This window comes from Haliotis asinina, chromosome 3, assembly GCF_037392515.1.
Source record: "Haliotis asinina isolate JCU_RB_2024 chromosome 3, JCU_Hal_asi_v2, whole genome shotgun sequence".
Lineage (NCBI taxonomy): Eukaryota > Metazoa > Mollusca > Gastropoda > Lepetellida > Haliotidae > Haliotis > Haliotis asinina.
In genome coordinates this window covers 70,028,692-70,056,037 of record NC_090282.1, presented here as the reverse complement: position 1 = coordinate 70,056,037, position 27,346 = coordinate 70,028,692, and the positions used below count along the sequence as shown (strand labels likewise).

General features: G+C 39.9%; 1 pseudogene; it reads right to left on the bottom strand.

The window, feature by feature from the left end:
- Nucleotides 1-1,838: 1,838 nt before the first annotated feature.
- On the bottom strand, nucleotides 1,839-26,076 carry LOC137278997 (prolow-density lipoprotein receptor-related protein 1-like; annotated as a pseudogene).
- Between the last annotated feature and the right edge of the window lie 1,270 nt (nucleotides 26,077-27,346).

Sequence of the window (27,346 nt, the reverse complement as noted above, 5' to 3'; positions counted from 1 at the left end):
GAAGGAGATGATTTTGACTCAAGTGGGAGAGAGTTCCACAGAGACGCTGATGCATATGAAAAGGTTTTTGAGCCAAATGATTTTAGATTATAGCTTGGGACAGCAAGTAACAGTTGTTGTGAAGAACGCAGAGTTCTTTCTGGAGAGTAATGTGTAAGGAGGTCCTGAAGGTAGGAAGGTCCTGAGTTATAGAAAAGCTGATAGGTGAGGCAGAGAATCTTGAAATCAATCTTTTCCCGAATACGGAGCCAGTGTAGAGACTTCAGAATAGGAGAGATGTGGCAGCGTGTACTGGTGAGAGTGATAATGCGTGCAGCTTTGTTCTGGATTTTCTGAAGACGATGGAGTTGAGACGAGGAGATGCCAAACAGTAAGCTGTTGCAGTAATCCAGGCGGGATAAAATCAATGTCTGCACTAGGGTGGCAGTGGCATCTTTTGTCAGAACTTTGCGGATGCTGCCAATGCTCTTCAGATGGTAGTGGCGGGTCTATACTAGATGATTTATCTGCTTGTCCATACTGGGGTTTGAATCCAAAAGAAGGTTTTTCACAGGAGAATAAAAAGGAATCGAAGACTGCCCATTGGAAATATCTGTGTTGACAAATTTCTGTTGTCTTGAGACTGCGGAGATGATCATTGTTTCGGTTGTTTTCATCGTTAAGTTTCTGCTTGTTAGCAGACATCCATGATCTTGTGCTGGTGCGGCATGCTTCGAGGTTGGACTTGTACTCTAGCTATAGCTGACTATGTTCTGAGGACTTCAAACTGTCAAACAGTCGGCTGTCGTCCGCATAGAAATGATGGTGCACATGGTAAGCAGACAGTTATCCACGCGGTTGAGTATACAGGCAGAACAGAATGAGTCCAAGAGCTAATCCATGGGGGAACCCACAGGTTAGAGTGCGACTGAGCGATGACGATGTTCCAGTGTGAATGGTCTGGACTGCGTATAAGCTGCTGGGAATGGGGGTGGGTTGACTGTTGGCTACAAGGGATTGGCGATGACTGCTGTAGATGAGAAGGGCATGGGTACAGGTTGCTAGGGATGGGAGAGGGCTGAGGATAGGTTGCTAGGGATGGGAAAGAGGTGACTACGGGCTGCTAGGGATGGGAATCCGATGGGTATAGGCCTGCTATAGATGAGAAGGGCATGGGTACAGGTTGCTAGGGATGGGAGAGGGCTGAGGATAGGTTGCTAAGGATGGGAAAGAGGTGACTACGGGCTGCCAGGGATGGGAATCCGATGGGTGTAGGCTGTTAGAATTGACGTCCGGTTAGCATAGGATTGTGAGTTTGGGTCTGAGTAGCTGTTGGTTGTGATATACTCTCAGGGGTATACAAGAAAGATTATATATGACAAGGCATGATTTGTATCTATATAACATTCGAAGGATCCTAGGATTTGGAATTGTTATTTCATTTTAAACTGTACTTTGGTGATATTGCATCATATCATTCCAGGCACATCTAAACCTTGAAAGGACTGAAATCGGGCTGTTTGAAGATTTTGGTGATTAAACGGGGACTCCCAGTGACTTAGAAAGCATGTTTTCAGATTTATTTCCTTGTGGATTTCAATCTACCTGATAGTTAGCGGTAATATCGATGTCCTATTAAATTGGTCAGTCCACCTATTTCACCATATCATCATTTGGAGTAATACAATACACAATACATACAGTACGCACAAGGAGAAAAAGCAATGTTCTAGGCTTAACATCTGTCTAACGAAAGAGTTAACTATGGTGGTTAGAAATTGTAGAAGATTAGAATTTGTAACCTAGGATATATCAAACACATCTCAAGCATGGATAGTGTATAAGTTTCTGTGTGTTGATTAATCTATGCTCTCGCCGTTGTCAGTGAATGACAATGGTCTGGCATAGACGTGTTCCCCATCGGTGTCTTGGTCCATGGGGACCCCTAGTCGTCTAAGTGTAGTGTAGTTGAGAGCGTGAGCGTCGGCGACAGTAGCAAAATCTGAAGGGACATTTGTCGCCACAGAATAGATGGCTTGGTTGACCATCTGGAGTGTATCGTATGGGCCGGTATTCTTGACACGAGGACGTCTTCTCCGCCTGGAAATAATACAATAATACGAATTATTGTATTCAGAATAATATAAAGTAGCACAATACCAGAGGAGCAACATACGGTGTTATCCAAGAATAATTCGGTTGTTCACTCCATGTCCGTGCTATCTGTTCAGTGTACTCTCTATAGACGTGGTATCTATTCACCTAATGTACAGGGTTAATTGGTGGTCAGGGTTTCTTGGACAATGCAAGAAGGGTACAAGTAAATAACATAATATCTCATCTACAGGAACCTTGACACTCATATAACTTATATGTATGGCCGTGGTATATGTTCAGTTAGTGCACTCTCTATACCTCTATACACGAGGTAAATGTTCAGATAGTGTACATTCCATGCACATGGCGTCTGTTCAGTTAGTGTACACTTTATGTACGTGGTATTTGTTGGTGTTTATGGCTTCTGGGACAATGCAGGAAAGGAACAAGTAAGCAATATAACATGTCACCTACAACAACATTGAGACCCATATAACTTACATATTCTGTCACTTGATTGTGTTACAGAGAGACCCGTTTTAAATTTGCAGGTCCGTGTTCTAAGTCATGTCTTTATTAATTTGAAACGTCTCACTTTAAAATGAAAATGACGAAAATGCTATTTAAAGGTCAAACTTGAAGCTAGTAATGTTAGTGAGGTACAAAGTACAAAGTTCTTGAAAGACGGTTAGTAGATGGACGAACCACATGAATACAGGAGACGTTTTTCAGTGAATAACAGATTCTTTTTATTCTTTAAATGATGTTTCAGAGCTGATGCATCAGGTGAATCTGACCATCCGACAGTCCGTCACCTGATGATGGGGCAAGAATTAGCTCTGAAACGTCGAATAAAAAATACAGACAAGTTGTTATCCTTAACAACGTGCCATGTATTCCGGGTATGTGCACGGTAATCACCTGACAAGCACAACTGCAACAACGACCACGATGACAACTATCAACAGCAGGGCAACCCCAACGGAAGCTCCAATAATAACTGAAATAAGATATGATAGAAATATATTTACAAAGCCACATTTGTTTGGCTGTATAGACTACAAACTAATCATATGCTATTTTCACAAATATTTCAAGTAATAATTCAGTTAATATGGCCAGAGGGATCACGTTTCTCTGAAGGCTTGTTGAACACGAACGCCACAAGGTTGTTTTTGTACTCTTCATATCAAGGAAATTGTGTAAGTTTCAGGAGTTAATCTTAAATCACTTACAACGCGAACATCAGCATGCCAGTTAGATTGATTGTACATATTCCGCATATTTATTGTAGAAACTATTAGAAACCTTTGTAGGCTTAAAATGTAAAATTGCTGGGTATTTACAAAGCACAGGACCATATGAAGTGTAGTTAACACAAAAAAACGAACCAAGATGAGTGTCATTGGATTTTCCTTCATTTTCGTCATTCTTCAGTTCTGAAATTTAAATAAAATGTGGAATAGTATTGTTGAATGAGTATAAAATGTAAACTTAGAATTTTCCATCTATCAGCCAAAACACAAGACACTAGACGGAGATGGCAAACAGTGGTGACAGTTGTATGAATGGATCCCTGAATATGAATATGAATGTATGAAAAGGGTGAAGACGTTCCACAAAGAGATAATGGTGAGTAATGTATGCAACGAACGGGACATCTGTCATTATCTTATCCTATCATTGTCTGACCTTCAAAACAAATAACAACGACAAATATGTTGTATATTTTATATATCTCTTTCATATATATTACATTGCAAAAGATTAATTTCCCTTAATGCACTCACTATGTCTTATTTCTGCATATAGATTCCACCAGGCGACTCAGATTACTCAGAGGTAGAAATACCCCCCATCCAAGATCCCAGGAGAAGCTGTGGTGTTATCTATCCACAACACTGATGGCAGCTGTTTTTATAACCTGTGACTTATGTGCTCACTGCAAGGTAACAGTGAGTACTGGCACAAACTCCACATCCACATCAACGCCCCTTATGAATGCTAAATGTGTGTTCAATAGTTATGTGTGTACTGCTCAGTCTGTAATTGAAGTAAGACTGTTCCTCTGACAGAAGCCCTTTGTGGTTATGGTTTCGTTAGCCAGGAATACGCAGGGTCTGCGATGATTACAACGGGGATAGCCACTTTCTGATCATCTGTGCAGTCTGTGGTAATACCTCACCACTGTCTGCCAAAGTCTTGAAGCTTAGAGTCTGAGATCAGCCTTGCATCGTGAACTCGACCTGGCCACCCTATGCAGACATCAGTGAAGTCTAGATTTCCTCAGGTTCTGAATGTCCCTGGGGCTCATTGTCATTTATATGTGTTAGCTTGTTACTATCCAGATTATATATATTCAGAGACTAAACATTAGTCTACCTGTACTTGTAAATGGTCAGATTGAAATGAGAATGATGAATACCCACCCGTCTCAAAACCCATGTAAACGCAGGTTCTTTTGCCTTTCTCCATGTGGGTAAATTAGCCCTGGGTAGGTGAAATACCCCGGGGGCAAATAGGTGTCATGTAAATGCAGCTGAAAACTTTGAGGACCCAACTGCAAAACCTTATGCTGGGTTTTCAGCTCTAACGAAAACATCGTGTTTAACTAGCATGATGAAACACTCTATTCATTATACAGTTTTGGGCAAAATGCAGCCTTGACATTAAGTTACCGTCAGATGTCTAAGTGGCTTGTGCACAAAACAGTATCCAGTGAAAACTATGAAAAAAACCCATCACTGGCATAATACATCGATCTATGTTTTTAACGTTCATCGTTTATTATTAGTATTCAGTACAGAAGCAGAGGAAACATTATCAAACGCTGTGACACCAATGCGGGGTTTGATACGTGTAAACAACACCGCAGCGAATCGTTCCAAAGATCGGTGGTCCGTTTCATGGATTTCTTGAACCTAAGTCAAACAATAGCTATTACTTTGTTGCATAAAGTAACTGTTTCAAACCGTCACGTATCATTATGTACCATATGCCATAAACGCGTCTGCTGTTTAACTGAGCTGAGTGAGAGAGAAGTTGTCAGGAGACGAATCAAGGGAGACAACTTCCCAGAGCGAAAGACCAGGACAAATGCAATTTACAGACGTGAAGTATAGCCGATTCTTAATATTTATGCATGTGACCTTTGACCGATTCCAAAACGAGGTTATACCCGCAACGATGGCTGCTGACCATTGTTGTGTACCTCTGTGTACATCCGACGCACGAAACGACGGTTCACTGTCATTTCACACGTTTCCAAAGCCCGAAGCTCTTCGAAAGAGGTGGAAAGTTGCTATTCGACGAGACGAAGGACCCTTCTTTACGGTAGGCTATAATTTTCATTCAGAATTTTCTGAATTAAATCTCGAGTTATTTGAGGCGCCAAATTCAAACTGCAATCAATCTATCGGAGCTGCAGCTGTCAAGCAGCGCATACAACAGAAAAATAATATTTATTCCTTAACAACATGTCATGGTGCCTAAACGATAAATTAAGTTAATTAACAACACATGGTAACGATTGCTCAGTGTGGTGCTGTAATTGAAAAAGTTAAAAAAGTGGCAGATAGACCGCAAGAACAATGATTATATACTCAAAGAAGCAAGTGTGTTGCGTGCGCGAGGTTACAACTATTTATTGTAACCATTCGGAAAAAAGACTTGCTTCTTTTTACAGCTTTGATAAATTTTTATAATGGCAATGGGCTTATTTTAAATTCACTTGTATTTAGATAACAAGGAAGAGTGTTGTATGCTCGAAGCATTTCCGGCCCGAGGACTACAAGTACACACCAGTAAGGAGGACCCTCGAGCAAGGATCTGTGCCATCCATATTTCCTTGGAACTTGGAAAATATGAAGTTGAGGAAAGCACCAGCCATCCGTCATCCACTTATGCCGAAAAATCCAAATTCATCAGAAAGGTCGGTTTAAAGTTAGAAACATGTTTGTAGATAAGAAAGCATTCTTATTTTAAGCTCTACTTCAGTTCAAATGCTCTTCAAACCAAAGTCTGTTTTTTTGGAGTAGCATTGTTTAATTTTAAAGCATTAAATCTGATTAGTATCTGCAACACCTCATTGATAATCATAATCATTGATTCCTTTGAAAGAAACATTAATTGGACGTCTGTGTTTCATGATATTAAGAAATGAGCAAACACATTAACATGCACACACACATTTCTTGATTTCCACTGTATGTAAAATTCTTTATTTTTCCAGTCCTACAAGCTCCCTGTTAGACTGTGACCCCCATGAAGAAGAGGAGGACAGTTTGTCAGCTCAGACCCAGACAGATGTCAGCCTGCCAGATACACAGCTTCTTCTAAAAAGAATTCTGGAGCTGGAGAAGGAGAAAGATTTGTTAAAACAACAGCTCACCATTGGGAGATTTGGATTAGAAAGATTCGCTGGAAATGATGATCTCATCCAGTACTACACATCATTTCGTTCTTATAAATTGTTCAGACAGTTTTTTGAATTTGTAAAGCCAAGTGCCTCCAATATGTGCAGTATGTATTACGCATGTGCAAATGCCATTTCTCTTGCAGGTAGGCCAAGAAACATGGCCCTTATTGATGAAATGTTCATGTTTTTTGTACGTCTGAGGCTTGGCTTACCAGAGCAGGATCTTGCTGTTCGTTTTAATTGCCACATTTCGACTGTTAGTCGAAAAATTATCACCTGGTCAAAGTTTCTGTATTTTGTTCTAGGATCAATTCCTATCTGGCCCTCCAGAGTGACAGTAGACAGATACATGCCTCCTGAGTTTCAGATAACATACCCATCTACTAGAGTCATTTTAGACTGTACGGAGCTCAGGATCCAAATTCCCTCAGCTTTGGTGTTAAATTCCATGTTTTATTCCCATTACAAAAGCTCCTGCACTCTGAAAGGCTTGATTGGCATTGCTCCAAATGGTGCTATTACCTTTGTATCTAATCTATACACAGGTGTCATGTCAGATGTTGAAATAACAAAATTGTCTGGCATTCTAGATTTGCTGGAGCCAGGGGACAGTGTTATGACTGACAAAGGTTTTACTATTGCCAGTATACTGAGTGAGAGAGGTGTTGGTCTTAACATTCCTCCATTTCTGTATTCCTCTGGGCAGTTCACACCTAGTGAAGTAGAGGAGACCCAGTCCATTGCATCACTTAAGATTCATGTGGAAAGATTGATCAGAAGAGTTAAAGAGAATCACCTGTTTGATTCTACAATATCTCTTGCAGAGCTGGGCAGCATCAATCAGCTGTGGACTGTAGCTTGCATTACTTCAAGTTTTCAAGGACCATTGATAAAAAAGAAATGAATAAAAACTGATTGAGTGTTCATGTTCATTAATAGAAATGTGCAATTTATTTTTATGAGATAAAAAAATATACATCATATTTACATTAATGCTATAAGAGAGTATTTATGTACAGTGTTAGTTTTCATCAGTCTGTAATAGATTCAGTGCACATAATGAAACTATAGTGACAGCGGAAATTTGTACTTACAGATGATATGCTGTGGTTTTACATATCTTTTTTCAAACCTTAAAAATATGTCATAATTACATTTCGTTGAATCAGTGCTGCAGTAATATAAGAAAACTTTTTTGACAAATGGTGAAATATGTAATATTCATAAAATGTAAAATTTCTGAATATACAGATCTATTAAATTTTATAGGCTTATAGGTGTCAGTATATTGTAATGGAAACAGAAGATGGTAAAAGTAAGGATTGCAATGGATACTCTAAGTGCTGAATATGACATGTATCACAACTATTTGGTAACAAATTATTATTCATGAATGCAATAATTTAGTTAAGCTGGGCTCTAGAAAACTTTTCGGTGTGTGTGTGTAATTACCCCTCATGCTGCAAGTGGAAGTGTACTGAGACATTTGAAAGAGTATTGATATATTTTTGAGTCACCAAGCCGGAGAAATAGTTTGTTATTTATAATATTAAACAACTTTTCATCTTAAACTTCATTAAACTTCATTTATGTTTGACATAGAAAGGTATTTATGTGCATACATGATACGCTTGAAATCTTATATTATGTCGTATGTCATTGAGTTTTAGGCGTACATTACGCCTGTACGCTCCTTATCTGTAGCCCTGATTAAGTGATTAATGAATAATACGGAACCCCAATACTAACTGTTGTAGTAATAACCAGTGATCTGACATAGTCCACAGTACTAAGTGCAACAATTGCAAACCAACATAACTTGCACTTCTGCAAGGCTAGTACATATTACATTTTTGCATATTTCACTTTGAAAATAGACATAAGGGCTCAAGTAAAACATGCTCCATTAAAACAAATGTAAATCATTCATATTTGGTACTGGGGACTGAATAATGAACTGAATTCATGAAAGGCTATGGTTCAATTCGCCGAATATGCGAATGTATCATAACAGCTTCAGTACAAATGCACAAAATTATTTCCTGGAACTGTGATTATCTCCCCTTAGCCCATACCATACTATTGTAAGGTTTTGTTTCAAAAAGGATAAATTACAATATCAAAATGAAAAGGTAATATGTCTTATGTATATGTGACATGCTTACCTCACAATTAAACAATGAAAGAGGTTTACCTTTGTTGTATTTTTCTGAATGCATTAAACATGATCTAATTTCATCTGTCTTGATGTTGAGAATAATGCTGATTATATAGGTAATTAAAATAGACAGAGAAATGACTGGTAACAGAGTGATACAGACCCTAAGAGAGAATGTAATCAAAGTAGAATTTATCTGCCTTGTCTTTCACACTTTGCCAACTCTCAGGACAAAAGTCGATTCTCTCAAGATGGTGTTGCCTTTCAGACCATACAAACAAATCACACCACTTCAAACCAGTCACTGCCAGCTGCATCTGGATCTGATGATAGTAGTTTGATGTTATCTTAAGAGCAAGCTGGCCATTGTCTTCCGGCTGAGGTAGGGCAGATCATGGAGGTCCTTGTTCCGCAGGTCTGGACACTTCACCTCCAGTAGGCCAAAAGGAGGGTTGGACCTGGGGTCTAGCACCTTTCGGTCTGGAGAAGCAGCCATCCATGCTGCTCTGGGACTTATCACAATCCCACAGGAATATATATTCACATTGCCCTCCTTTACCTGAAACATCAACACACTATTTTTAAATACCACTATACGTGTACACCTCATTATTATGTATGTTGATATTAGCCTCCTTATCTGAAATATTAACATACAATTTGAAGTACATGTACACATGCACATTACTTTAGTTGATCCATTAACACATATGAGTTAATCAGTTGGAAATATTTACCTTCCCATATGTCTCTACTGCAACAGGTTCATTAGCAACACCCTCTCTCATTGCCTCTGTGAGGACGGTCCTTGAAGAAGATCTCAGCCTCTCTGCAAACTTCTCAGGTTCTGAAATATTACACACATTGGGGATTTGGGTCAAAACTTTTCTGTTAATGAAACTAAAGACAGAAAACCTGATGTAAGTAAGGTTTTTCTGTGTTTACCTTTCCTACGCTTTGAAATTTCTCCAACTTTGGAAACTGTGACCCTGTGATGTCTGAGACGCACCCACTTCTTGTCCTGTGCCTGTAGTCTGGTGGCTCTCTCTATCTCCACAGCATCCTCCTGACTGACACTGAGGGAGTCTAGCAGGGTTGTCTGGCTGGCTGTCAGCACATTGCTGTAGTTGTTGTCCCCAATCTGCCCAACACTAAGGGGTAAGTCAGGATAAAATCCATCTACAATGTTTATCAGACAATTCCCAGATAACTTCTGTTGATGGCTGATGGTACTGCCCTTAAGAAACAGTCCAAAATTGGTTCTTACAAGAAGTGGTTCAGGCTCATCAGTCTGTGGAACTGTTGTTAATAATGACAAATCAGGATAATTTAACTTGAGAGATGACAAAAACGGTTCCAACAGTGCAAGGGCAGACCTAATGGGGTTGTAGAGGGTTGATTTCACAGGCCGGTCCTCTCCATCATTCTTGTAACCAGACACCTTTATCTCTGGTACAGACATACCGGCAATTTTATCCAGCCGAGGGATGTGCCATGTCTGTGGCATGGAGGTCTTGGCAACATCCCGTGGGATGGACTTCAATCCTGCTGCTTATAGTGGGCCATCAGGTATAAAACACCTGTGGAAGAAAAAACATATTTTCAAACAATAGGAATGACAGAATCAGATCCTGAGTTAAAAATACCCAGACATATATTAATATTATACATAGAACACGAAAGGAAACAGGAGGACCTGATTTCCGTGGAAAATTGCCATCCCTGATAGAAATAGGCTCATGACATACCTGTCACATGACCACAGCACTGGCTCTGACCTATAGCACAGTTGCAGCTGGCACTGACCACTCTGACCACTGGACTGATCTCTAAGGTGACCTGCATTTAATAGTACATGTACTTTTATGAAATGAATCAACTAGGCTATCACAATTAATAAGCACAAGTGAGACATTTAACAAAATATGCATTCTCTCACTCACACACACACACACACACACTCACACACACACACTCACTCTCACACTCACACACACACACACACACACACACACACACACACACACACACACACACACACACACACACACACACTGTTTCCAGACAATATCATGTACCCAACTTAGTCACTTTATGTGGCGATTCATTTTTCTTCATGGAACGGTGACAGCCAGCTGTTATTACACAAGATGTGTCATCACATAATGCTGCAAAAAAACGATTACAAGTGAAAAAGGATACAAGACAAGAAAATAGAAATTACTTGGAATAATTTTATATGAATTTAACGTAATATGATCTGACAATTACGACCTTGATTATTGACATGCTTGAATGTAGGTCACAGTAACATGTAAACATTGTAAATGTCATTAATCTAACTAAAAGAAGTCCCAAAAGAGCTTCTGCGTTGCACATCATAATAATTAACGCGTGTTCCGTATTTATACGATAACATGTTATGTGAAAATAAAAACATCTTCAGTCATAAATCGGCAATGACATAATGACACTGACAGCCAGTGCGATAGTTACCATTTACAGATGGAAATTGATGAATGAAACTTACTTCGCAAATTGAAAATGAAACCTTCACTGTAATATTTGAATCCTTTGTTCAGTTGGGAAGTACCGGCACTTCTGCTGTTCATCTGAATATAAGTCTCCACGAAGGAAAAAGTGAGAGACGGTACAGCTGTCAGATCGCTTCCAGATTTCGTCGCCATCACGATTCGCAGATTTCGCGGGTATAACCTCGTTTTGATATCGGTCAAAGGTCACATGCATAAAAATTAAGAATGGTCTATGAGGACCAAGTATGGCTTTGTGATAATAAATTCTAATCAAGTCTCGATATCCAGTGTGTAAGCCGCACAATGTCAGCTGATCTTTACAATGAGTGATATTGCATGTAAAATACAACAGCCTATCCAAATACAGAGTAGACGTTTGCAAAATGATAACCTACTTATTTTGCACAGGGATCCTGTCCAGCCATCTTGACATCCAGCCGGACAAAGCCCGGAGCTTTTGTCACATGGTACACCAGATGCACACAGACCACAAGACTCGCAAGATGCGCCGTAGGTATTTGGAAGACAGGCTAACAAAAAAAAGAGTATTAAGCAAAGCAAACAGAAAAATTGTATTTTGAAGAAAAAGAAGCACAAGGAAAAACAATCAAAATCCACATCAACGAAGTTTAGAAAAACACGTAAAGAAATGTCCTCGTTACGTTAAAGTCAATAAACCTATTTGTTAATCGATAACAGAACACGGGAAAATGGCGGGATTGAATTGTGCAGGTGATTTACCTCTATCACACTTGTCCCCTGTCCAACCTGACTCACATCCAGCTGGACATACACCTGACAACCGGTTACAAGAGACGCCTCCGGCGCACTTCCCACAACACCCGGGGCCATAGGTATTGGTCGGGCAGACTGGCAACAGTGGACAGTCAAACACGTGTACAATAACCGTTTTCTCAATCTAAAGAAACTGTGTGCTATATAAGTGCATGAGAACTATTATGTGGTAACTGAAATTCTTTATACAAATATAGTTTTGATTATTCATTTTATAGATATTCATGATCGTCTTGTGTGTCACACCCGTGAAGGTCCCAGGGTAGAACAGGTCTTCAGCAACCCATGCTTACCATAAACGGCGACTATGCTTGTCGTAAGAGGCCACTAACGGGATCGAGTGGTCAGGCTCGCTGACTTGGTTGACTCATGTCATCGGTTCCCAATTCCGCAGATCGATGCTCATGTTGTTGATCACTGGAGTGTCTGGTGCAGACTCGATTACTTACAGAGCGCCGCAATATGGCTGGAATATTGCTGAATGCGGCGTAAAACTCACTCACTCACTCTTGTGTGTCAACGTTAACAATTGGGTCGTTTATGAATATTTCAGTTGGCTTAATAAGTAACTCAGTGTTTCAGTTAGCTCTCGTACAGAATGCGCAAACCTGATTTACAGTCGTGTCCAGTGCTCCCGGCGATACAACCCAGTGGACAGGTACCATTGACGTGGTTGCACGTTGCTCTTGTACAATTGCCGCACGTCAACGCACATCCTTCGCCGTAGGTTCCCGGAGAACAAACTGACCACAATGCAACGATAAACTGACATGAAGGGCCACTGAGAAAACTTAGGGAGAGGGAAGCAGAGTAATGTAAGCAAGCAGTCTGAACATTGGGAATACATTATGTTTTCAGAAAAAAACCTTCTGTCTCCAGAATTCTAACATTGATTCGTTTCACCATCCAGTTTTGCTCGACATCATCGGATTACAGAACACCCTTGCCACTGGCAAATACGACATCGTCTTTTGTTCGGTAAGTTATGTTTGAGTCGTTAGAAACAGAATGGTAGTGCTGCAGCCAAAGCAGCTCTCAACAAATCTTTGACGCCACTTCCCCTTCCATACACCGATTAGATCTATAAATCCATGATCTGATGCGAAAGTCGTCAACACCCAAGTAGATTCTAATTCATGACATCCAGTGAAACCAACTACCGTTTCACCTACTTGTTGTAGGTGTTGTCAGTCCAGATTTGAAGGCGCATTAAGACGATATCCCCTGTGCCATTCACAACATACTGATGAATATTTACTAAAGGATGAGAACCCTCTATTTTCGATCCCTTGTGATGAAAGAATTACGGTCAAGCATGTCCTGCTTGACTGCATCAAAATTGCCTTCTAAAGAGATCATATATCAAGAAATCATCTGAGTGGGATCTTTTAACTATTACTTATTATAAATTATTAGTTATTCTTTTCTTATTGTTTTGTCAGAGCAAATTGGTCTCATTGATATCTTTTGAGATACATACTCATTTGGTTCCCTATAAATTGATTGTATATAATAAACGACAGTTTGTGTATGTATCCACAAAGGGGTTGAGGCATTTTAAAGATATTGGTCACCGTAAAAGCATTATTTGAAGGAATGTTATACCCTCCACTGTTGTTTTTTTTTGCATTACATTAGTGAATTTTGGTTGATGGCTTAACTTGAGTACATTTCACAGCCAAATGGGAAAGATGCAAATCATACTGGTGAACAGTAAAGAAACAGAAGTATTGTAAGTCCCTACAAACGCCCATATTGTAGCCTAAATTGTGTTCCTGGCGATCCGTGCCCCGCTTTTAATAATGAGTCGTTGAAGAATGACTTAGTATTTTAAAAGGATATAAACATGTTTAAATATAATCTAGTTAGTTTACTGTTCATACATGACAACGTTTATGGTGTAGATATATTTATGATAATGCATGATTTTCTGTCGTTCTTGTGTGGTTGAAGTATTGTCGATGTAACTTAACATGGTAACTCATTTCATCTGTGTCATGACAGTCGTACAAAGAACGAGCATAATATACAATGTGTAAAACTATGTAGCCACGCCCCAAGTTACTGGTACAGACACGTCTCCTCTGGAAATACTAGCACTTTATAAACCGCAGTTTCTGGATGTACGACTGGTTTGTTGTTCCAAAGATAGGCATACGAAGCAAGACATTTTGAAAAGGAAAATGAATGAGTTTTGCAAACCTTCAGTTTGCCCGCCACACTAACGAGCTCATTCGAATGGCTTCAATTTCAAAGATCTGGCCTATCAATTCGACGCTAAAGATTTATTGTGTTTGGGTCTGGGTAGAGTTCATCCAAATCTGTGCTCATCAACTGGATGCCTTTTCAGATAAACCTCCCTTCGCGAGTCTCTTTTCTTTTCTTTTCTTTCCCCCAATATAATCCTCAGGTTTAGTTTTGAAGCGTGGTATTCGTCAGCTACCTTCGTGTACGAACACAACGCAAAATATAGAAACTCCTCAAAACATTTCAAAGTTTGGAGAACATGGATATTGCCTGATGGGTGGTGATGAACTAGTTTACAAACGAAAAAGACACTGCTACACTGTAAAGCGTGGTCGAGGTCCCGCGAACACGTTTTCATTTCGATGTAATTTATAAGTTGAAGTATATGTCATGCTGCTTGCTTGTATTTAACTTCCATACTAAAGCCAATCAAGCAGTTTGAGCTTATGAAAATACCCTCGTCAATTGTCCCAAACTGTACTTTCTTCCATGGCCGTGCTAATTTGATAACGATGTAATGTAAATGGGTTTAAATAAAGTTAGTAAGTTGATATAACTATGTGACGCGTGTAGGTACATTTTAATTCATTTGAAAAAACAAACAAACAAACAAACAAAAAAACACTTGAACATTAAACAATGGAAAATAAATTAATTAGCAGAATTAAGACTATAGTTGAAATAGGTAGTATTATGATGCTACTTGCTGGGATACTGTCCTTCATCTGCAATCTCCCAAAATGAAAGGTAAATGACAAGATATCTTAAAAACTCCACTGGTTAACTGAATTAAAGTTAGTGGAACATTGTGTCATGATGAATGTAGAGCCACATGTATATATTTGTAAACATGGAACACGTGTTGTGAGTATCAAAATTATTCTGGCTATGGATATAATTAATTTGAGTTTTGGACCTCTTGGGTTTTTCATTCTGTTCCACCTCGGTAAATATCCACTGAATGGCAGGTTTTCTTGGAAAATCAAAATTATTATAAAAGTTTCTACCTTGCAAGCACTTCTTCCCTTGGTAACCAGGGTCACATCCACCGATACAAAAGCCACTGGTCTTTTCACATACAGACCTTTCCCTACAGTTTCCACAATCCCTACAGTCCTCTCCGTACTGACCCGAAGGACATCCTGTAACAGACATTCAGCTTTGAGGCACTGTTAACTTACCATGTACAAATACGTGCTACCGCCGCTGAAATTTAATAAAATTGTTTAGCCATCATTTATACTTCACAGCATTTGTGAAGTAGTTTCTGAGACGTGGGATGACGTCAAAGCCTTTATAAAGAGGATGGTAGTTAAGAGGATGGTATTTAAAAGAGTCCTTCTGATGCTTCTTTTGAAACAAATCCACCAAAATACAAGTAACCATAAACCAATCTCAGTATGCTCACCTACATTCCGTAGTACAATAAACATAGCACAAAATAAATCCTTATAAAATAATGATTTCAGGTTGTACTAAGTTACCTCGATGTACAGATCTGTTGAACACTGGCCCAGTCTCGATTATTTACAAACCCCAACCATAAAGCTGGAATATTGCTCAGTGCGGCGAAAAACTGAACACACCTCGATGTACGTCGATGGACCTAACACATGCGACGTTACTTGTTACTTTGACCAAAGTATCTGAAGTTGCTGGGCGAATTGCATTGCTTTTCAACGCACCCTACGTTTTTGTCATACGTCATACGCATTACGATGACACAAATGTTGCCTTAGAACGTTATGGATCAACACACACAGACTGACCTTCATCCGGCGGTGAAGATCGACGATCGTGCAATAACTTAACTTACTCCAATGGCTTTGTTGAACAAACGAAAATACTCGGTTGTGTGAACTCTCCTGTATGAAAACACCTACCATAGTACCATAGTGAATGTTTCACTCAACAAGAAGACACGTACCCCACACCTCAAAATGCAACAACAACAAGATAAAACAGTTTTAAAAAGCTTACCTGTTACCTCAGCACTCCCCTCAGCCATCCAAATCCCCCTCAAAGTTAATAAATAACCATGGTGTTTGTAGTGATTCCATATCAATGTATGTGGAATGATAATATCAGTGTTGGTTTTGCTGTTCGATGGAACATGATTTGACATTTGTAATGACTTGCATGCTTTGAAACTTCATATCAAAATTCACATGTACAATAATTCCAAAAAGCCAAAGAGAGTATTACCTGTGAAATTTCTGTTAGAAAAGACATGGATTCCAGCAAGCTGTGTGAAAGAAACTGTGTTAATTGCGCCAACGTTACCTCCTGTTGCAGGCATATTGAGGACTGCTCTGTGGGAAAGAAACGCCAACATTAAGGGAAACAAGTTTATGTACCCTATTCAATGTTAATACTTTATGATGATATTTATTCTCTTTGGTAGCAAAGCTGATTGTGAAAGAACATATAACGGTTTTCCTAATGCTAATACTCCAAAATCGTTGATGCAAACTGCTTTTTTTACCTTCTCCTCCAGTCAGTGAAGTAGAGTGCTCCATCATGGTATGAAATACCAAAGTAGTGAGCACCAGGTTCAGACAGCAGTACTTTTCTCTGTGTTCCATCCACATACACGGACTCTACCTTGTGAGTCTTGGCGTCGCACCAGTACAGAATTCCATCTGACGTGGAAAGAGAAACGTGAACAGCTGATCAGTGATTGCGCATCCCACTGCACGTAAAGTCGGTGCAAACAGGAGATGAGTTCCGTCATTATGTTTTACAGATATTAAATTATTATTATCAAATATTGTACAGAGGATTCGAATGATCCTTGCACAGTCAGTGTGATAAGGATCATCATCAGCTCAGGGCTCCTCTGCAAGCAACCAAGACAGCGAAGTGGACTTCTCCGGGGAATAGTCGCCTACTCAAAGCCAACAAGAACAAAGAATATGAAGCCTCCCCAATATCCCAGCCTTCAGTTTACGATGTGTTGTGCCCCCAGTCAAGAATCCAGGCACACCTTTGATCAAAAGATCAGGAGGCGTACAAATGGCATGGATATTAATATGGAGTCTGATGACAGTGTAATTGGTATGCAAGCGAGACCCTTCAAAGAAGAGGTCCGCAAATTTAGCATCTTTTTCTTGAATCTATCCAGTCACTGACCAGAACATGTTATGTACCGTACTTCTGAGACAAAGCCACAGACAGGACAAGGCGGGTGTAGTAATATATAGCACCAACGAAACAAACCAACATGATATGATATGCTATTTGTGCCAAGGAAGCACATCCGCTTAAAGGGTGTTGGATTGTGTTTGTGAATTTATTGGATAATAAACATTTCATGTTGAGCTTAAATGTCACATGAAACCAAAAATTAAAACATAATTAAAACACAGTTATCACTTGTTCATGGTATATAAAATGCACTGGTGATTGTGGAAAAAAACCCAAATAAACAAAATTATAAGCGTGTAATCGCATATCAAAATACAATATTTTGTACTTGGGTTTACCTCCCTCGGAAGCATCCGCGATACCGAACCCAATTTGGTCGTGTGGGTGTGCACTCTTGTGTAACGATGCCTTGTCGTTGGACACCGGTTCATTTGTCGAAACGTTTAGCCGGCACTTTGTTTGTGGCAAACAGGCCCGATAGATGTTACTTTCAAATTGCACATGGTCAGTAACTGAAGTTGTGCAAAATATTTTGTCTCTAGCGGACAGCCAGGCAGGTGTCAAAAAGAACATTGAGTTTTCTCTGCCACAGTGTCTGCTTATCACAGTCAACACATAACGAGTAGAATATTTACTTGTTTGTGTACACAATCAATATTAGACTGCTGCTCACGACCTCAGACTAAGGGGCAGGCATCATGCTTCACGCTCCGCGAACCTACTCACTGCGCATGCGTTATGCGTGCAGCGCAGCATAGCTGTTGAAACCACTTTTTCCCCAGCACTGGGTAAAAATTAGTTAATCGTTTGAAAACTTTTATTCATCGCGGTTTTTTTCAACATTATATGTTGAATTGGCATTTTTGTATGATTTGTTTCGGTACGCGCATACCGAAAGGTATCAGAATGTGCAAAGTTGTGTTTTACGTGGCATGTGACCATTAAACACATTAATTAGAAACACATCAGCTGCATAGTGAATAAAAGTAGAACTAACTTTCCTTATCAATTGTTAGCCCATTTGGCCACCCCAGACCGGTTGTGACTATCTTTCTGATGTTACTTCCGTCATAATCAGCTGTTGAAATATGAGGGCTTGCTCCCCAGTCTGTCCAGTACATCTTCCTGGAAATAATACATGTAAATGTTACATTTATTTCTGTTGCTTTACAAGACGATTGGAAATAACAAGACATTGTAACCTACCTTCTTGCCTCATCAACAACAATGTCCCTGGGTTCGTGAAGATCCTCAGTGAGGATGATTTCGTGGTAAGTGCTATTCATGCCCATGACAGCGATTATATCATTTCCAGCGTCCGTGAAAAATATCATTCTTGCAGCTGAATCGACGCAGATCCCATCAGGAACCGCACCTGTTACAAACATACATATATAACTATGGGCACTGTAGTATGTTTACAACAGATTCTCAACTATCACCTAATACAGACTCAATTGGCGAAAACGGCAAAACAGCACTGAACATTTTAATTCATATGAATGTGTTTTCTCTTGATATTTAAATATGACTAGATAGAACATACTTGAATTCAAAGACAAGATGATCCGTGATGCCATTGTGGTGAGATCTGTGGCACTAATCTGCTTGAGTTGAACATCCAGTACATTGTATTCCCTACAGGGTCGAAGTCCATGGCCACAGGGCGGTTGCTTACGACGACACTTTGTATGGTGGATGCTGGTAACTTGACCTGAAATATTTGCCCAGGATTCCAGTTTCCAACTAGTATAGTCAGTTCAGGATCACCTGTCAAGAGATTCATTATCTTTATTTGAATTTCAGCAATCACATGGTCATGATATACAAACACAACATAACAAACGTTCAATTCAAGAACTCAAAGCGTGTGAAAACAATGGATAACATAAAAGACAATGCTTGGACTCAACAGTAGACGTCTTTTAATCACCTACAGACTGCTTTATATGAACGATCTCATGACACATAATAACTATAAAGCCAATGAGACAGTTCCAACATTTGGTCAACTGAGGTTAACCCAAGTATGGGCATTGCACTGGATTTGGAAGCAAGACTATTTTGAGAAACTAGATATATGTCTAAAATATTTGTTGCAAAATCTTTTGGTTGAAAGTGCTCTTTGCCAAGTTTGATAACATTCATTATTACACCATCAGCAGCCAAAAATCAGTCTCTATCACATCATGTCGGTGTTTTTCTTACATATATAGTCCATTTGGCTGAAAAGCGAACCGATGAATTACAGTCAGTTCGAAAACTGATAATCACAACATACTTAATGTGCCTTTCTCGGCACTCATCCCTCGTAATAAACAGTAAGCTGTGTCAATATTTTAATGACAGTTTCTTTAACAACTTTTTTTTTATTACTGGAACAAAGATTCTGCAAAAACCTCACACAGTTGGAATGATGCTTTGATTATAATCAGGTTTTCATTGAGTCACTGGTCACCTTTTCAATGATCCTTGTTAGAATTGGTCTTCAGGGACTCCTGCTTGTCGTATGATTCAACTGACGGGACCCGGTGGCCAGGCCGCTGACATCGTTGACATTTTAAGTTGCTCACTGGCCACGGGGGAGACATAGGTTGGTGTACCGTCGATGTTTATTTATGTTCCCTGAGCCCGAAGGACGTACCGAAATATGAGACTCATCATTCTATTCAGCAGATCCGAATTCTCGGGTGAAAGTGAATATGGAGCGCATTAACAACTCCGGTTACAATAAATTGCAATTCCTTGTTGAAACAGAAGATGGTATTTACAAATGAATTATTTGAAGTCTAGTAACACCGTTTTGTCTATATTTTATGGCGAAGAATAGAATAGCGAACGCAGTGCGGCGTGTTTGCGCAATAGGACTGAACCAAGTCAATAGGAAATGAGACTGTTGTGTAATCAATGTGTTTACTTGACGAGGGTACATCAACCAATATACCCCCACGTTACCAGTAAACAACGTATTCTTACCAAACACCTCAGTGTTAATTGTAAACTGCTTGAAGCCTGGGTATACGACCGTACACTTCAGCAAACCTGTGTGAATCAAACGATTCGAACCTTGCATTTTGTTGTTTTCCCCGCAAGTATTGTATTTGTAAAATCGCCGCGATGTAATTCAACTTCTTACTATTTATTCATTAGAATGCGAGGCAGATCTTTTCGTAGTCCCCGCTAGATTTTGCAGACGACAGAAGAAAACCAAATTCAGAGTTAAAGAAGTACTACCACGAAATACCGAATGAGTTGCCATTGGCAGCGGGGTACATAGCAATGTACGTCGTTTGTAAGTGGGATACATTGACCATGGTGTGTAGTTAGTCGAGTATGGACCACACAACTAGTCATCAACAGTATAAGCATCTATCGACTCAACTGGGGTTTGATGGCGTTTGTCAGCCACTGCAGCCACTGCATGACCACCCGATCCTGTTAGTCTACTCGTACAACATGCATGTGTTGCTGATTAATACTAAACAAGATCATCATGTGTCATATACACATGAAATAGATTAGGCAGTTTCACAAGAAACTTTCAGTTCTACCTCACCAGGAGTGAGTGAATAAATGAATACATTTCTTTTCGCAATATTCCAGCAATATCAGACCACAAATGTTCTTCGCACATTGTACCCATGTGGAGAATCGAAACGGGTCTTCAACTTGACGATGGCTGCTTTAAACAATAAGGCCACGCCCCACCTCAGATGGAAACATCGGTGAAACGTAATTGCTACTTGGCTACAATGGAAACATCGGTGAAACGTAATTGCTACTTGGCTACAACGATATCAATTGCGTTGTACTTTGCACGTGTATACAACCTACTCATTTTTTCATTTTAAAATCTTGTTAAACAATTTGTTGTGTTTCCCGAATGAATCATATAATCTACTTGTAAAGTTTATCATGTGGTGACAGTGTGTGAAACCCATATCAACTGACGTAGTTATTATTTTCGGGCTACCCATTTGATCGGCTCTTGATTGTAACCAATATTGCCAAAGTTTAAATTCAGGGAAGAATTAGTCTCCAGGATTCCGTGCTTGTCGGAAGAGTCAGGCTCGCTGACTTGTTCGATGCGTGTCCTCGCATCCTTGCTGCCAAGATCTCCGGTGTCAAACATCGAATTGTCTGGTGCATTATTTTCAGAACATTGTATGGTAAAATACGGTTTTTACGGACACGTTTATAACAAACTGAGGGACATGATAAGCTGTGTTTCACTTCGGGACATTTGCTGCATACTTTCGTGGAAATTCTCTGCACGAACTACGGGTACTACTAGCGAAAATAAGTTGTCCCACTGAGTTCGTGATAACCGTCGTTCACTCTATCTAGAATATTGCTGAGTGCTGCGTTTAACAACAGAGAAACAACAAACTGAATCGTAAGCATGCCTTACCAAAAAATAGCTTTAAACATGTGATTAAAAAACTTAATGCATAAATACCCTATGGGTTGGGAAAATGGAAAATGTATACAACGCAAAAGTAAATAGGAATTTTAGTCAGTGTTGACATTATACGAGGGGAATAGAACCTGGGTTTTCGGCGTGACGAACGAACGCTTTAGCCACTAGGCTGTCCCATCGCATAGTCGTATTTTCGCAACCATGAATCTTTGGTATGGGTTATTTGGACCGTTCTTGCATTTTAAGAGTAAAGTCTTTTTAGCGTGGCTGCAGAATACTATGGGCAAAACGTTACAGATAAGCAATTGCTAAATCGGCTTGATTCAAAGAAGCGTCATTTGAATTCTTAGAGCCGTGAAAATCTACTCGTACATGCCCGTTGACGTGAATGTACTCTTGTACCTTTACAGTGGTGTCCTCCTTCACACGCTTGCACGGTAATTCGCTAAATCCTAAAGTGTCTAACGTCTCCTCAAACAGATGCGTAAAATGATACGACATGACATGAAAGAAAAATAAACATGTCATGTCAGTGTGACCAGCCTTGTAACATACACGGTCGGTTGAAGTTGAATACAGGCCGGTTTAGGTTCTGTTTCATACAGTGGCCCTGTTTAAACGTATCTGTTTATAGATCTTACTGATACATTGTAACCCCTGAACTGCAACAGAGTTGTTTGAGTAGGAATGGAATTATCACAATCGCAGTATCCAGAATGCTAAACATTAAACAAAATGCATGTTATGAAAAGATGTATTCTTGAATGCATACAAGTAATTCACTACCAGATTAATACGTTAACCGTTAATGTCTCTAACGCCCCTCTCTGTAGGTGTCATATGCATTACTTATACTAGGCACATAGAGAAACTATGCATACAAAACTTTTAAAATCTAAATTTGCCAAACCTGGGTAGACACATAAGGATTTAAACTCAGAGATAAGTGACATGTATCCAACATGCATGCACGTGCCACATTCCGTTACGTCAGTGGTTTTGTCCTTGAGACGTTGTTGCACGTGCATTCCGGGAAAGGGTAACAGAGCAAACGAATGCCACACAATACTATCACTTAGGGAAGCTCAAGCCCTGCTCTTGCGATCGTAACCAACCAAAATAACCAAAATTAAACGCATTGCATGCCAAGGCTAACGTCTGTACAACATCATGAGTCCATTGGGATGGTCCATGGGGGTATGTCTCCACGACAAGTATCTGCACAATTCCACTGCCACTGGAACATCATTTCTGAACTGGTGAGACGGTACAAGAACACAAATGACGTCATTGATCGGCCACCTTAAAAGAACCTCAAAAGCTTGTTTTGGTGGAGAAATGTTGTTTTTGACAGAAGAGTCCATAGTGATGGACGTCAACGTGCCTATAGACGCTTGGTAGAACGTTATGCACAGACCTGTGTCTTAGAGAGGAATCGTTTTAGTTGTGCTTCCGTGATGATTTGGGGTGGGTGGAATAGCAGGACGCCAAAGAACTCCTTTGGTGACTGTTTAGGTCAACGTAACGTGGGCTACAGGGATCAGATTCTTCGACCTATGGCAATTCCTTTTTAGCAACGTCATGGCCCTTATTTAACATTCCAACAGGACAATGCCCTCTCTCTTACAGCAAGGGTTGCTACAGATTACGTGCAACACCACAACCTTGACTTTCTGACTTGGCCTGCAAATTCACCGGATCTCTCCCCGATTGATCATGTTTGGGACGAGATGGATCGATGTCTACGCCGTCATCCTCATCCGCCAGATAACGTCCTTGACCTTGCAACAGAACTTGAGAGTATCTGGCGTGACATCCGACAAGCCTTCCTTGCACGTTTGATAGGCTCTGTGCGTCGTCGATGGACTGCTGTTCTCAATGCCGATGGTGGACATACCTGTTATTGAGCTTGTGACATGTTCATTTTACCCCTGCCCCGCTTGTGGACTCGTGACGTCATTGTCATTGACTTTTCAACCGAAATTCTCCAGACTTGTTATGGTCTCATGATCCCTCCATTAAAGGTTATAGGTACCTTTGACATTTTAATCGCACTTATCGTCTGGGATAATATTTGACAATGCACAATTTCTTTATGTGGCTAGCATACAATGCCAGTTTATGTCCTTTGGATTATAAACGGGTGTAGAGGTAACCTTTAGACAAACGTGGGCTACTGAATCCGCCTCTTCACGGGTCGGAAGTATTTTGATTAAAGAGCTCACGGGTGACATGGAAAAGAAAGCCAAGAAAAACATTCATAGCTCGGGCGACTAGAGTAAATGATGAATAGATATGTACCATTTTAGATGATCGCCAATACGCCACACGTCACATAGCCAATACCTTGGGTATATACGGGAATATAATGAGGCATGAACTGAACCTAACTTTTCATCTCGACGTAGTTTGAGACTTCGGAACCCTCACTGGAAATGCCCCAGGTGTGTGTCTCTCGTGAAAATTTAAATTGTGTGAAACAAAACATCCAAAGTTTTCTTAATGATATGAGACCATCAGTATTGGTATCGCAGCTCTAAGTCTTGGACTAAAATCTTGCATTATGAGTTCTGTTAGCTGTCAAGATGGTGGCTGTGGGATTGCACTGCAGTGCTATTCTACCTGAACAAGTGTACCTTTACAAAACCATCTCGCATGACCTTCCTACTGACGTAATTAAATATCACTCGTATTCACCTGATTAGGTGCCGTCACATTTCTACCTCTTTCCAAAGTGAAGACAAGCATTTTGTAACCAATGATGGCGTAATTTCTGATCAGGACACAAAGGACGTATGTTGTCACCAAACGTTTCATAAATTCTGTCAGTGTATATATGACCTTTACTTCGTGGATACAAGTGGAGATTGAATCTAATCCCCGTTACACGCGGTCCCAAAGGTCAGACACATGTGGATTCGTAAGGTGACGTGGTTCTTCGTGTCCGTTTGAAAATGTTCTGTTCTGGATGTTTCTGCAATACGCTGGGATATTCTGTATACTCAAGAAGCCTCCAAACCAGTCTTTACCAAGAACAACAATCATTATGTAACACAATCACTCACTATTTTACAATGAAAATCACTGCCTCATAACATGCAACATTGTTTTCATATGGACAACGTCACATGGAACACCTCAAAGTACCATATCATCTGTGTTAACGCCCATGTACATCGCTCCCTACTGGCTGCCAATCGGCATCCTTAATCCCATATAATCCTTACTGGCTTCCATCAACATATACAATCTGTGTTAACAACATCTTCTATTGTATAAACAAGCATCACCCCTCATCTCTTGTTCAAACATCTATGTATCAGACAGACAGACAGACAGACAGACAGATGGAGAGATAGGTAGATGTCGCCCAAATTACTTCTCAAGTATCACTTGCTAGACATCGACATTAGAATCCATATCGAAAGGTCGCCCATAAAGAATAAGGAAGTTGTATATCCTTATAAATAGTCATATTCTTGAATGGCAGTCAAGGAAGTAACATTGTTTTCCTTTGAACTATGGGACAGGTATGAATGTTGTAGTGTGAGTAACATGTAGCTTCTGTATCTTCGTTTATTCCATAACCTGAGCTGCTGATAAGTACTTCATATGACAGATGTAAATGTGTTGATCTTATTCTTTTCTTACAAAACGTTTTCCTGTAGCCTCACGATTTCAACCCAATAATAATTCAACAAAAGGATTTTATTGCTATCGAGATGTGTCAAGTTCAACTGACAGAGACTGAAGATGGTAAGCACAAAATCGTGTGTACCAGTGTTCAGTGAGTAGCACATATATATGTGTGGGATATATATCTGTCTCAAGCTTATTTAACCACATGGACGAGAATTAAACGGATTTGCTAAACAATTCTCTCTGAATTGGATATATTCTCTGAGCAAATATAGCACAGTAAAACCTCAAATATGCGCACATCTTCTCTGACGCACTATGACTACATATTAAACTACCGTACATTTTTTAACAGGTAATACTGTTTGGCTCATTCACTAATTAATGCAAGCAATTAGCAACAAATGGAGGGCATTTGGCCAGTGAAAACACATCGAAATCGACAGGTACAGGTATACAGGTGCAAGGAGACATTTCTTGTTTTTATATAGATATGGGGCATATTCATTATGAAAAGAGCGATTGGTGGTTTTATTTTCAAGATTTTCAAACCTGTTACATAAATCACATCACGCTTACCTTGTGCAGCCACCTGGGGAAGAAGGCACACAATTCCAAACAGGAAATTGTATGAGAATGCCATGCTTCTGACCAGTTGACGCAGAATATTCGTGAATATATTTGTATACACGCACCACCCAAATACACTTCCTTGTGTCTCGTTTTGACAGCAGAGTCCGGATGGGTCGTGTGCTTACAGTGTACACAAAGAATTGTACTTTGAACTCTGTTGTTATCTGTAGTCTATGTTCCTGTTTTTCGGGGAGGGGGGTGGAGTCTCTCAAAGGTACGTATGACCAACCTTTGTAAGGGCCACCGATAAAACATGAAATATTCACCTTTCTCGGGAGAGCATCTGGTATCGCAATTTCATTGTGATTCATGAACATAACTATGTTTCATACAATCGCCTACAATAGTACATGGAAATAGTTTTGTGAATTATCAATCTTTGAACTTTGGTAATAATAATAATAATCAGAAAATTTATAACGCGCCTTTTTCATCCTAGACATCCTGCTCAAAGTGCATAACATCATGATCATCCCTGATAATCCAAGCTGGCTGTTAAGGTTAATAGTCTCACGACATATTTCATCGGGTACCCATTTTCGTATGTGTTGTACACTACTGAAGTCCTCCAAACTCTCAGGAGTCAAGGTGCCAAAAACGGCCACCCATCAAGGGACTTTTCGTACCCAACATTCCTTAACTTCAACTGATCTGCGACCTGAGTACATGTACATGACCACAAACCACCACAAAAATGACACCAGGTCTTCCCAAACATGAGTTTAGGCAAGTCAAATGTTCTATTTTATATAACTGTCCACTGCTTCGAGATGAATGTGACCACTACTGAACAACAAAGGGAGAGCCTTTGGGTTCACTTTACAGGTCAGACAAGTTCATCCAAGCGGAGGCAGCTGCATGGTGGTTCATCTGACAGGACTGCCGATAAACTTGATGCGGTCGTTGTACAGATGGTCCCTCCTTGAATACCGATTTGCCGAGTTGATCCTTAAAGGTCACATGCAACGTATACCACAACTTTGCAGATTCTGGTACCTTTCGGTATGCACTTACCGAAACAAATCATCAAAAATGCCAAATTCAACCTATAAAGTTGAAAAACAACGAGATAGAAAAAAAATCCCGCGAAATCGGAGTTCAAACGACTCACTAAAGACAATATGCAATGCACAGCTTCAATCATTGACCACGTGCAATTTGAACTTAACACCTACCAGGCTATACGCCATAAAAAAATAAATTGATTTATGACTCGTGCACCCGAGTCTTGTCTCTGCCACATTATGTAATTAGGCAGGTGTGATACTTGTACACATGAC